The following is a 14020-nucleotide window of genomic DNA, read 5'->3' as shown; positions in this document are numbered from 1 at the left end:
TGATGAAGGATGGTGGAGCGAGGGAAGAGAAGAAAGGAATTCGTGAAAATGGGAGAAATTGAGAGTGAGGTGTGGTGGTGGTGGTGGTGGTGGTGGTGGTGGTGGTGATGGTGGTGGTGGTGAGGGACAGGAGATTAATTAAGAATGATTAGTGGTGGCGTGGGTGAGGCATGGGACACAATCATGGTGGAGTGGAGTGTAAGCTGTGGTGATGGTGACGGTGATGGTGATGTTGTGGTGACGAGGATGAGCTTGTGCGTGAATGATTACTGATTAGTGATGACAGGTTAATAGAGCGTCAGTTTATATTAACAGCCACTGGTCATGATACATTACGGACTGCTGGTGTGCAGTGGAGGGAGCGTGTTATTGTCATAGTCTGGAGATCACTTATTAGAGTCTAGAATAGATCATAAGGGTAGCAATTTGGTTAGAGTTTACAATGCCACTTAATTTCCGCATGGCAAAGAGTGGATGGAAAAGAGAGTTAAATCAGGTTGGTTCATTTAGTTAGGAAGGTGTCTTGATACTCGTCTCTTATAGCAACTCAAGTCATACGGAGGTGAGTAAACATATATGATCAGTTCAAGTCATAACAAGTTTGGGAAGTTAAATAAAAAATCAGGGAGAATTACGGAGTTTAACTGTGAAAGGGATCAAAGAGTGAAGAGGCCAGTCAACTCTTGCACTATTAAAGAGAAAACAAGGGCTGAAAGTAAGTGAAGAGCCTAGTTGTATCAGACGGTGTGTTTCATGAGCAGGGCTGAACTGTAACGTTTGGATTGTTTTGTATTCATGGTGAGGGAAATCACACCAGGGGTGGGATGTGATACGTTAATAGGAGTGTTTGTGCGCATGATAAAGTGACACAATAATGGATATGGAACGTGCCACATTGGTTGCTTTGCATTCATTTCAAAGGGAAACCATGCCACCAATGAAATGTAACACGTTATTTGGAATTTTTATCAATGAAAAGAACCGTAATAAGGCAGTTCAAGAAAGCATTAAGTGGTAGTAAGATGACATTTGATCATAAAAGTAAATGAATACCTAACTAAACACACAGGAAAAAAAAAGTGCTGAAATTTTAAAGAACACATGTTTCTCTCTGACGAGCATCACTCGTAAGACCTGCATTACATTCAGTCCCGAAGAGTCCTCAAGAGTCCTCTTAAATTATTTGACCCTTCCACATGAAACAATCACACTAGAGAAATGGTTCTCAACTGGTGGTCCACAGTGACTCTTTAGGGTGGTCCACAGGATGCCTACTGTATTTGCTGATAAAAATGAAATAGAAAATTCAGTATTAACAATTTGATCAAAATAAATAACTGGCTATTCATTTCATTACATTTCTATTTAAGAGATCTATTGACAGTCTAAGTTGTAGCTGTTAGGTAATACTTCGAGTTACTTCCAAGTTTAATCTACGACGAATGTTCAAGATTCACGCCGCCATCCGGGACTAGGGCCTGAGAACATACTCGTACTATACGCGTCAAGGTGACGAGCCATCCTGTTGATTTCTGTCAGCTTCTGCGCGGCTACACGAGTCGTCAAGTGCTGTGGACCACCGTGTCTGTGGCCAGTGGCCACCGAACTGCAGTGTTGATTAGTGTATTATTTGTCCAATCTCTTTTACAGGTATGGGCGTGTAATTTGATTTGTGGTAATTTATTATGGTGTGTGGTGTACTATGTCAGTGTGTGCAGTTCACGACAAAAGATGCTACATTACAATCCAAACCGAAACTGAAAGGGTCCACATTTTCTTTTTGTTTTTGTTAGTGGCCCGTGGCCTGAAAGGAGTTGAAAACCACTGCACTAGAGGGTAATGACAGCATTAGTAAAAGCGTCCACTACAAACATCCCATTGTCTGTACCATTGGGCGCACAAATTACCTCAATGTTACGTCACAATGAATAAGACAAGTGAAGAAGCTTCCTTTCTCTTACGTTTGAATACCGTCTTTTCGGAAATATTGATATTTTTATTTTGAGCAATAAGACAAAAAACAAACAAACGTGCAATTTTCAGAAGTGAAAAAATCTACATTTCACCGGAAGAGAAAAATTATGAATTCTACCACCACCACCACCACCACCACCACCACCTCCTCCTCCTCCTCCTCCTCCTCCTCCTCCTCCTCCTCCTCCTCCTCTTTCTCTTCCTCCTCCTTCTCCTCCTCCTGTTTTTTTGCATAGGAATAATGATAGAATCTCACTTCATTCTTTCCAATCAAAATGCAGCCAGTTTTTCCCACACTGCACGATGGTTTTCCCACGCCAGCACAAGCACGAGGGCGTGTCGGTTTGGCAGAAGTCATACACTGCTCTAGCTGACTTTACTAAAGGGTAGTTAATCTAAATCAATTCCAAAGCGATATGTAAAGACCTGTGGGAGTGTTTCTGTTTTGGTTATCCTATGTAATCACATGTAATCCTCATTTTCTTCGTCCGCATTCTCCTGTTATTGATCAACTTTGTGATTTTAAGTACTAAAGGTCAAAGCTGCAGGGGATAACCTGTGTATGCAGCCCCTGAAGGGAAGGCACACAAACCCAGTGACCGAAGCTGTGGCCTGATTGACTGCCGCTTCCGTGGAAAGCGCAACGCAAGGATGCTGCACCACCCCTCAACAACCAAACTGTGCCTTCACCTGCGCTACGCACACACCACATCACACAACTATCATGCAGTTACACTCTCCCTCACAAACAAAAGTAGACAGACCACAACTCTTTCCCTCACTATTCTCTCAAGTTCTATGTGGTTTTTCTATACCACTTGGTATCAATTCCTGTATCTTGTCAGCTTCTGCTGGAGGGATTGGTGGGGAGGAACCTTCTGTACTACTCTGTATCTCCCAATAAGAGTTAATGTAGAATAATTATCCAAACAGCCTCGTCATTACCTCAAGGTTTGGTCTTCCGCTGCATTCCTTTGTATTCGTTTGTATTCTTTCCTCCTCCTCCTCCTCCTCCTCCTCCTCCTGCTGTTGCTGCTGGAAGTGAAGGCTCATGAATAACACGTGAATATGTTCTTAAACCACTCAATGAAATCATAATTCGACCTGAGAGAGAGAGAGAGAGAGAGAGAGAGAGAGAGAGAGAGAGAGAGAGAGAGAGAGAGAGAGAGAGAGAGAGAGAGAGAGAGAGAAAAATATTCATGGCAAAAAGTAAATTCTTTCATACAAATGCACCACATTAAGCGCCTCCAGCGTAAAACTGTATAATTATCAGGCAAGAAGCGCGGCAGTAAACACGTGAAGTCTATGGAGAAGGCAGGGCGTGTTTCACTTGCAGGTTTTGGCTCTCACTTTTTTAATATATACATATTTTCTTTTTTTTTTTTACTTCTTTTTTCCTTGCGTGGATTGACAATATGTGTAACAATACTAAGAAAATACAAATTATACAAAAACTGAATTGGTATCACTCCAGATGATAATCCTGCTTTTTACAACAACAACAACAACAACAACAACAACAACAACAACTACTACTACTACTACTACTACTACTACTACTACTACTATTACTACTACTACTACTACCACTACTACTACTGTTATTAACATTCACCTATTACGACTCAGGAAAGCTTTGTCTTTCTCCAACCCTTTATGCTTCTTAAGAACATGGAACTGCATTTGGAAATAAAAATTTAAATAGTTGAACACAAAAATCAATTAGATGCAAAAGATATTGGACGGCTCAACTTGAAACACTGGAGTAAACAATGCAATACATGTTTAATTTAGAGTCAGTATAAAATGGTATTCTTACATTTGCATATAGCCACTATTTATACTCAAGCCCTCATATCTTCTTGGCGAATGACAGACAGGGGAACAAAAAAATATCTATTCACTTGCCGCTTCCATACATACAGACAAAAAAAAAAAGTCAATAATAAAAAATCTAAATATGTTTCTGGAAGTGCCTCAATACTCTTAAAACAACTAGTCACAGGAAGGGGAAAAAACGGAAACAGGCAGAGAATTCCAGAGTTTACCAATGAAGGGGATGAAAGAATGAAGATATTGCTTAACTCCTGGACTATTGAAAGGGAACGGAATAAAGGTGAAAGTCTTGTGTAGCGTCAGCGTGGGGAAGGAGAGACGCATGTTGATGGCAAATTCTGAAGAGCAGTAACCATACAAATAACAACACAAGACAGACTTCCCCCATTTTTTTCTATCTTCATATACTTGTGTGCATTTTTTGTAGCATATCAGTGTATTTGCTATGGTAAGCTCAGCAGGTATGAAATGTTCTCTAGGGTACGCATTAATTCATCCATTTATTTATTTATTTATCTATTCACTTATTTATTATCTATTTATTTCATATTCTGCTTTTCATTACCACATCATATTGAGAGGCACTTTTGTGACTCACTGTTTCCTTTACATTAAAAAATGACTAGTTTATTACAATACAGCATAAAGCAAGTGTCCGCAGTGAGTCAGACACTTTGTCAAGCAGCCTTACCTTACATGCACATGGAATAACATAGGCAAGCATGACAGGCTTCACTAAAATGTAAACCTAAAAATGGAAGGACGTACACTGCGCTACAAAAACAGCTCCGTCCCTGTCACACACCGGTAAATTGTGAGTGTGTCAGAAGGAGCAGGAAAACGCCAGTCCGCGTCGTCTGGCCGCGAGGAAGGAAAAAGGTCCTGCTGCTGCTGCATCCGACAAGACAAAACACAAAATTAGAGGACTGTGTTAAACCCTAAAGGCAAAAAGAAAAAAAAGTGTCTGAGTCTGATGGTGTCAACCAAGACTGGCTATCATAAGAATATAAGAAATAAGAGAAGCTGCAAGAAGCGACCAGACTTACACGTGGCAGTCCCTTTATGAAATATACCTACCTATTTTCACCTATTATCCCCATCCATAAACCCGTCTAATCTTCTCTTACAGCTCTCTAATGTTCTGGCACTTACAACATGATTACTGACTCCGTTCCACTCATCTACCACTCTATTTGAGAACCAATTTCTCCTATCTCCTTCGTAAACCTAAAATGTTCAAGCTTGAACCCGTTATTTCTTGTCCTACCCTTTTTTTTTTCTTATGTAGGAAGGATACTGGCCAAGGGCAACAAAAATCTAATAAAAAAAAATGCCCACTGAAATGCCAGTCCCATAAAAAGGTCAAAGCAGTGGTCAAAAATTGGTGGATAAGTGTCTTGAAACCTCCCTCTTGAAGGAATTCAAGTCGTAGGAAGGTGGAAATACAGAAGCAGGCAGGGAGTTCCAGAGTTTACCAGAGAAAGGGATGAATGACTGAGAATACTGGTTAACTCTTGCGTTAGAGAGCTGGACAGAATAGGGGTGAGGGAAAGAAGAAAGTCTTGTGCAGCGAGGCCGCGGAAGGAGGGGAGGCATACAGTTAGCAAGATCAGAAGAGCAGTTAGCATGAAAATAGCGGTAGAAGACAGCTAGAGATGCAACATGGCGGCGGTGAGAGAGAGGCTGAAGACAGTCAGTTAGAGGAGAGGAGTTGATGAGACGAAAAGCTTTTGATTCCACCCTGTCTAGAAGAGCAGTATGAGTGGAATCCCCCCAGACATGTGAAGCATACTCCATACATGGACAAATAAGGCCCTTGTACAGAGTTAGCAGCTGGGGGGGTGAGAAAAACTGGCGGAGACGTCTCAGAACACCTAACTTCATAGAAGCTGTGTTAGCTAGAGATGAGATGTGAAGTTTCCAGTTCAGATTATAAGTAAAGGACAGACCGAGGATGTTCAGTGTAGAAGAGGGGGACAGTTGAGTGTCATTGAAGAAGAGGGGATAGTTGTCTGGAAGGTTGTGTCGAGTTGATAGAGGGAGGAATTGAGTTTTTGAGGCATTGAACAATACCAAGTTTGCTCTGCCCCAATCAGAAATTTTAGAAAGATCAGAAGTCAGGCATTCTGTGGCTTCCCTGCGTGATATGTTTACCTCCTGAAGGGTTGGACGTCTATGAAAAGACGTGGAAAAGTGCAGGGTGGTATCATCAGCGTAGGAGTGGATAGGACAAGAAGTTTGGTTTAGAAGATAATTAATGAATAATAAGAAGAGAGTGGGTGATAGGACAGAACCCTGAGGAACACCACTGTTAATAGATTTAGGAGAAGAACAGTGACCGTCTACCACAGCAGCAATAGAACGGTCAGAAAGAAAACTTGAGATGAAGTTACAGAGAGAAGGATAGAAACCGTAGGAGGGTAGTTTGGAAATCAAAGCTTTGTGCCAGACTCTATCAAAGGCTTTTGATATGTCCAAGGCAACAGCAAAAGTTTCACCAAAATCTCTAAAAGAGGATGACCAAGACTCAATAAGGAAAGCCAGAAGATCACCAGTAGAGCGGCCTTGACGGAACCCAAACTGGCGATCAGATAGAAGGTTGTGAAGTGATACATGTTTAAGAATCTTCCTGTTGAGGATAGATTCAAAAACTTTAGATAAGCAGGAAATTAAAGCAATAGGACGGTAGTTTGAGGGATTAGAACGGTCACCCTTTTTAGGAACAGGTTGAATGTAGGCAAACTTCCAGCAAGAAGGAAAGGTAGATGTTGACAGACAGAGCTGAAAGAGTTTGACTAGGCAAGGTGCAAGCACGGAGGCACAGTTTTGGAGAACAATAGGAGGGACCCCATCAGGTCCATAAGCCTTCCGAGGGTTTAGGCCAGCGAGGGCATGGAAAACATCATTGCGAAGAATTTTAATATGTGGCATGAAGTAGTCAAAGGGTGGAGGAGAGGGAGGAACAAGCCCAGAATCGTCCAAGGTAGAGTTTTTAGCAAAGGTTTGGGCAAAGAGTTCAGCTTTAGAAATAGATGTGATAGCAGTGGTGCCATCTGGTTGAAGTAGAGGAGGGAAAGAAGAAGAAGCAAAGTTATTGGAGATATTGGAGATTTTTGGCTAGATGCCAGAAATCGCGAGGGGAGTTAGATCTTGAAAGGTTTTGACATTTTCTGTTAATGAAGGAGTTTTTGGCTAGTTGGAGAACAGACTTGGCATGGTTCCGGGCAGAAATATAAAGTGCATGAGATTCTGGTGATGGAAGGCTTAAGTACCTTTTGTGGGCCACCTCTCTATCATGTATAGCACGAGAACAAGCTGTGTTAAACCAAGGTTTAGAAGGTTTAGGACGAGAAAAAGAGTGAGGAATGTACGCCTCCATGCCAGACACTATCACCTCTGTTATGCACTCAGCACACAAAGACGGGTCTCTGACACGAAAGCAGTAGTCATTCCAAGGAAAATCAGCAAAATACCTCCTCAGGTCCCCCCAACTAGCAGAGGCAAAACGCCAGAGGCACCTTTGCTTAGGGGGATCCTGAGGAGGGATTGGAGTGATAGGACAAGATAAAGATATGAGATTGTGATCGGAGGAGCCCAACGGAGAAGAAAGGGTGACAGCATAAGCAGAAGGATTAGAGGTCAGGAAAAGGTCAAGAATGTTGGGCGTATCTCCAAGACGGTCAGGAATACGAGTAGGGTGTTGCATCAATTGCTCTAGGTCATGGAGGATAGCAAAGTTGTAGGCTAGTTCACCAGGATGGTCAGTGAAGGGAGAGGAAAGCCAAAGCTGGTGGTGAACATTGAAGTCTCCAAGAATGGAGATCTCTTCAAAAGGGAAGAGGGTCAGAATGTGCTCCACTTTGGAAGTTAAGTAGTCAAAGAATTTCTTATAGTCAGAGGAGTTAGGAGAGAGGTATACAACACAGATAAATTTAGTATGAGAGTGACTCTGTAGTCGTAGCCAAATGGTGGAAAACTCGGAAGATTCAAGAGCGTGGGCATGAGAGCAGGTTAAGTCATTACGCACATAAACGCAGCATCCAGCTTTGGATCGAAAATGAGGATAGAGAAAGTAGGAGGGAACAGAAAAGGGGCTACTGTCAGTTGCCTCAGACACCTGAGTTTCAGTAAGGAAAAGAAGATGAGGTTTAGAAGAGGAGAGGTGGTGTTCTACAGATTGAAAATTAGATCTTAGACCGCGAATGTTGCAGAAGTTAATGAAGAAAAAGTTGAGTTGGGTGTCAAGACACTTTGGGTCGTCGACAGAAAGGCAGTCCGACCTGGGGACATTTATGGTCCCCTCCCCAGATGGGGACTCCGAGACTGGTGTAGGAGTCGCCATGATTTTAAAATTTTTGGGTGAAGGGTGTGTGTGTTATTAGGTGCTTGTAGTTTTGTGAGGAGGAAGAGAGTTGTCTTTAGAGGGCAGGCTGTGACTGCCCCCTTGTGTTGTGAGACACAAAGGGAAACGTTCAGTGAGGTCACAGCTGGGTTTAATGATAAGTTCACAGCATCCCCTGAACAGTGCTTTAGACCTCACTGGGAGTAATTATCGTTTCGGCAGGTGTCTACTGCCTCCTCCTCCTGGTTGCTGATCCTAAGAATTTTGCTTACATCCCCCTTGTTATAACCCTTATACCACTTAAATATTTCTATCAGGTCCGCTCTTAACCTACGTCTTTCTAAAGAATGTAAATTTAACAACTTCAATCTCGCCTCGTAAGGAATACTCCTCATCCCTTGTGTCCTTTCAGTCATTCTCCTCTGTACTGATTCTAATAGACCTATATCGTTCCTGTAATGTGGGGACCAGAACTGCACAACGTAGTCTAGATGAAGTCTGACCAGCGCCAAGTATAACTTAAATATTACTTCCGGCCTTCTACTTTTAACACTCCTAAAAATTAATCCTAGTACCCTATTTGCCCTGTTTCTGGCCTCTATGCATTGTTTCCCTGGACGGAGTTCAGAGCTAACTATAACTCCTAAATCTTTCTCGTACCCTGTACCTACCAGAGTTTGGTTGTTTAATGTGTACCTACTGTGTGGGTTTCCTCTACCTACGCTAAGTACTTTGCATTTATTGATATTAAATTGCATTTGCCATCTGTCCGTCCATTCATTCATCCTATCTAAATTTGTCTGCAAGGCGATGGCATCCGATTCTGACCTAATTAATCTACCTATCTTTGTGTCATCCGCAAATTTACTAACATCACTACTAATTCCACTATCCAAGTCACTGATATATATTAGAAATAACAATGGCCCTAATACTGATCCCTGTGGCATCCCACTAATTACATGACCCCACTCGGATTTTGAGCCGTTTATTACAACTCTTTGTTACCTGTCGCTAAGCCATGACCCTATCCAGCCTAACACCTTCCCATCTATCCCGTGTGCCGAAATTTTTATATGCGATGGACACCAAAAGGTGCTCCTGGCCAAATCATCGTTGTGCCCTCCAGGGCCAGGCGGGAGCGGTGGGGTGTAGGGATGTGCGGTAACAAAAATAGAGCCCCCTCGCTCCGCTACGGGAATTATCCCTCGAAAGATATTTAATACGTTACTAAATGATAAAGAAAATCATAAATTTTCTTTCATTCGCTGGCGAGGAAAATAAAAACGTGATAAAACTAATATTTTCAGAAATCTACAACGACAAGCCTCTAAAAAAAAAGGGAGACAAATAGTGTGGGCCGGCTCTAGTCATCAAGGCCCACGTCACCTTGACTTTTCAAGGCGACAATCAACACACACAGAGACAAATAAGAACACTTCACAGAACAATGCAAGCTTTCCTCTCTTTAATTTTACTTGAATAAAGCTGCAACAAAGGTTATGACGCTAAAAAAGTTGCCTTAGGTTAGGTCACAAATATCATGGTGGTAACGCTTCCCGGTCAGGTCAGGGACGGAGTTCAGAGACACTAATTACATGACAAGATGTAAGGCAGGATGAGAGAGGTGAGGTGAGGCGTGAGGGTGCAGGACAAGAGGAGGGAAGATGTGTCCGGAAGGGGCGGAGGAAAGAGGAAGGGGGAGACAGGGTGTGAGTATGTTGGAATGTCAGGACATGCTGAAATAAAGGAGGTGAGGTCGAGGCGAGTAGATGAGGGAGTGGAGAGGATGGTAGGGGCCGAGATGAGGGAATTAGGTGAGGTAAATGTAGATGAATTGTATAAATATTTCGTAAAGTTCATACAGGTCAGTTAGCAAATATTCCGTATAGGGCAATAAGATCACAGAAAAATTATCCTAAATGGATGACTGCTAGGTTAAAGCATTATATAGGGCGTAAGAGAAGTATACATAAGATATTAAAGGCAGGTGAAGAAGTTTTAAGGTCACAATATAATGAATTAGTTAGAACAGTCAGGAAGTTAACGAGGAAAGCTAAGGGCAATTAAGAATTAAAGGTAGCCAGCAAGGCGAAGACGGACCCCAAGGGATTTTATCAGGTATACAGGACGAAGAATAAGGATACTATAGGTCCATTAAAGGCAGCAGATGGGGAGCTGGTTACTTCTAGGGAGGAGATTAGTAAAATTCTGAATGAGTATTTTTTAACTGTCTTCACTCAGAAAAACATGTAGGATATGCCAGACAGTGAACAGATGTTTAGAGCAGATGAGAATGAGAAGCTGACATAACTTAGGGAGATAGTGGAACAGGAGATAGATAGGCTAAAAAAGTTCAAGACACCAGGACCAGATGAAATATATCCCAGAGTAATTAAGGAATGTAAAGAGATTATTAGTGAGCCGTTAGTTTCTGTCTTTAGGAAATCACTAGAGTCGGGTGAGGTACCAGTAAAGTGGAGGTAGGCTAATATAGTACACATCTTTAAGAAAGGAGATAAAACTTTAGCGTCTAACTATAGACCTGTCAGCTTAACTTCAGTTGTAGGTAAAATATTAGAGTCAATAATAGCGAGCAACATTAGGGAACATTTAGACAAACATAACTTGATAAATCAGTCACAGCATGGCTTCAGGAAGAGGAAGTCTTGCCTGACAAACTTGTTGAGTTTTTACAGTAAAGTGTACGAGGCAATAAATAATGGTGATAGTTATGATATCTTATATCTGGACTTTAGTAAAGCATTTGACAAGGTACCCCATCAAAGGCTCCTGAGAAAGGTTAGGGCACACGCGATAGATGGGAAGGTGTTAGGCTGGATAGCGACAGGCGACAAAGAGTTGTAATAAACGGCTCAACATCCGAGTGGGGTCATGTAATTAGTGGGATGCCACATGGATCAGTATTAGGGCCATTGTTTTTTCTAATATATATCAGTGACTTGGATAGTGGAATTAGTAGTGATGTTAGTAAATTTGCGGATGACACAAAGATAGGTAGATTGATTAGATCAGAATCGGATGCCATCGCCTTGCAGGCAAATTTAGATAGAATGAATGAATGGACGGATAGATGGCAAATGCAATTTAATATCAATAAATGCAAAGTACTTAGCGTAGGTAGAGGAAACCCACACAGTAGGTACACATTAAACAACCAAACTCTGGTAGGTACAGGGTACGAGAAAGATTTAGGAGTTATAGTTAGCTCTGAACTCCGTCTAGGAAAACAATGCATAGAGGCCAGAAACAGGGCAAATAGGGTACTAGGTTCATTTTTAGGAGTGTTAAAAGTAGAAGACCGTAAGTAATATTAAAGTTATACTTGGCGCTGGTCAGACCTCATCTAGACTACGCTGTGCAGTTTTGGTCCCCACATTACAGGAAAGTTACAGGTCTATTAGAATCAGTACAGAGGAGAATGACTAAAAGGGTACAGGGGATGAGGAGTATTCCTTACGAGGTGTATTCCTTACGAGATTGAAGTTGTTAAATTTACATTCTTTAGAAAGATGTAGGTTAAGAGGGGACCTGATAGAAGTCTTTAAGTGGTATAAGGGTTATAACAAGGGGGATGTAGGCAAAATTCTTAGGATCAGCAACCAGGGTAGAACAAGAAATAACAGGTTCAAGCTTGAAAAATTTGGGTTTATGAAGGAGATAGGAAAAAATTGGTTCTCAAATAGAGTGGTAGATGAGTGGAACGGACTCAGTAATCATGTTGTTAGTGCTAGGACACTAGAGAGCTTTAAGAGAAGATTAGACAGGTTTATGGATGGGGATAATAGGTGAAAATAGGTAGGTGTATTTCATACAGGGACTGCCACGTGTAAGCCTGGTCGCTTCTTGCAGTTTCCCTTATTTCTTATGTTCTTATGTATGTTCTGAAATCAGAGTTGAAAATAATATCAATACCAATGGGGAGTTTTCAGAACTAGTGGTTGTCACCAGGTGGCAGCACAGACACAAACTCTTCTCTCACATACAAGCAATATCAGATATACCTACAGTGTTATTCTAGTTACATGAAGATGCAATGGGCTTATATAATATATTTTTCTACGTAATCCCTTCTAAGTAGTAACACAAGTAAAGTCAAACTCTTTTCATGTACAAATGTCTATAAGTTGATTTTCTATTTTCTATATTAGTTGATTTTCTGATTGGCAACTCGAGTGTCCTGGCGATAGTAATGCTGTATCTTTAACCAAAACAAACACCTGACACGGCCGCGCTGGTTGAACTTAAGAAACACGTTGTTGGACAAGAAAATGAATGTTGCTGCGGTGCCCATCTCCACTACGCCCTAAGCAATGGATTACGGTAGCTGGACACTACAGCAGATGAGAGATCGCCTGAGAGATGTTTGTTTTGGTTCTCGATTACTTTGCCTTGTCGCTCGCTTCGTGAGAGGGATGCTAAAATCCCCACAAAAAAAGAAAAAAAAAATGAGCCATATATCACGATGTTACTGAGTAGGATGTGTCATACTATATAGTACAGTGCGATTTTTTTTTTTCACTGTCCAAATCAATAGATTTTATACTTGTAATATGCTTTATTTAAGATAATGCTAGCAGTTTACTCGATAATCACACAAAAATAATGATTAATTTGACCACATTCTCTGTATATTATCCATACTGGATATTGAAGAGTCAATACATCATTTCAATAGTATCATGATGATCAATGTTCTATGCATCTTTACGCACCTGGGATTTACTACAACAATATTTTAGCATTCTTTCCTACAGTTAGATGAGCAGCAACGACATCTAGCGGTTTAGTTCCGAAAACTCCATATTGAACAAAGAAAATATAAATATTTTTTCTTCATCAAAAGAAAGTTTTTTTTTTTTTTTTTACTACGTGAAACCAAATTTACACTAAATGAAAATTGTTATAGTAATAGTTTCCAAGGACACTTTATCATAATATGCAAAATATTATCAATCTACATATCGGTAAAACACAGTAAAGGATAAATAGACATATAAATTAGAAAATCTGATATTTGTTACCTAAAAAAGTCCTCAAGTGAATATTCCTGTTATTGTGGAAAGTTTTTTGTAATTGCATCTTTCCTTTCTTCACTCATATATTCGTACATACAAAAGATATATATATATATATATATATATATATATATATATATATATATATATATATATATATATATATATATATATATATATATATATATATATATATATATATATATATATATATATAAGAAAAAAACGAACGCAAAAGTGATGGCTAATTGTTAGGTTTCAACTGAATCTCTAAGTAAATATTTATACCAACAAGATGACACCATTATAGAAACTATATGATTTCGTATCCTTTTCTCTATGCATACACTAAAATAAGCACACGAAGACTGGAATACAAAAATTATAGTTTTGAAAAAGATTCTTGGTTAATCCTCAAAGGACATTTTTCCCTGTAAGATGTTCCAATGAACATTATAGACTAAATTTACATTCTTTCTTCTTTCATATATATATATATATATATATATATATATATATATATATATATATATATATATATATATATATATATATATATATATATATATATATATATATATATATATATATATATATATATATATACCCTAGGAAGACAGAAAAATGGGAGACAAAAACAACGCTTTGGAAAAAGGTTTAAACAAATCCTTCCTGACACGATACCATGGAAGCACATCCTTTCTTTCCTTCATAGATTCGTGGGAAGCAGACAGGAGAAAGGCAGGCAATAGTGACAGGTTTCGGTTGACATGAAAAAAAAAAAGTTTAACAGCGAGTTCCAAAATAGAGGGCACATGATGTAATGAAG

The sequence above is a fragment of the Scylla paramamosain genome, chromosome 5 (genome assembly GCF_035594125.1).
Source record: "Scylla paramamosain isolate STU-SP2022 chromosome 5, ASM3559412v1, whole genome shotgun sequence".
In the NCBI taxonomy this organism is placed as follows: Eukaryota; Metazoa; Arthropoda; class Malacostraca; order Decapoda; family Portunidae; genus Scylla; species Scylla paramamosain.
This window is presented reverse-complemented; position numbering follows the sequence as displayed.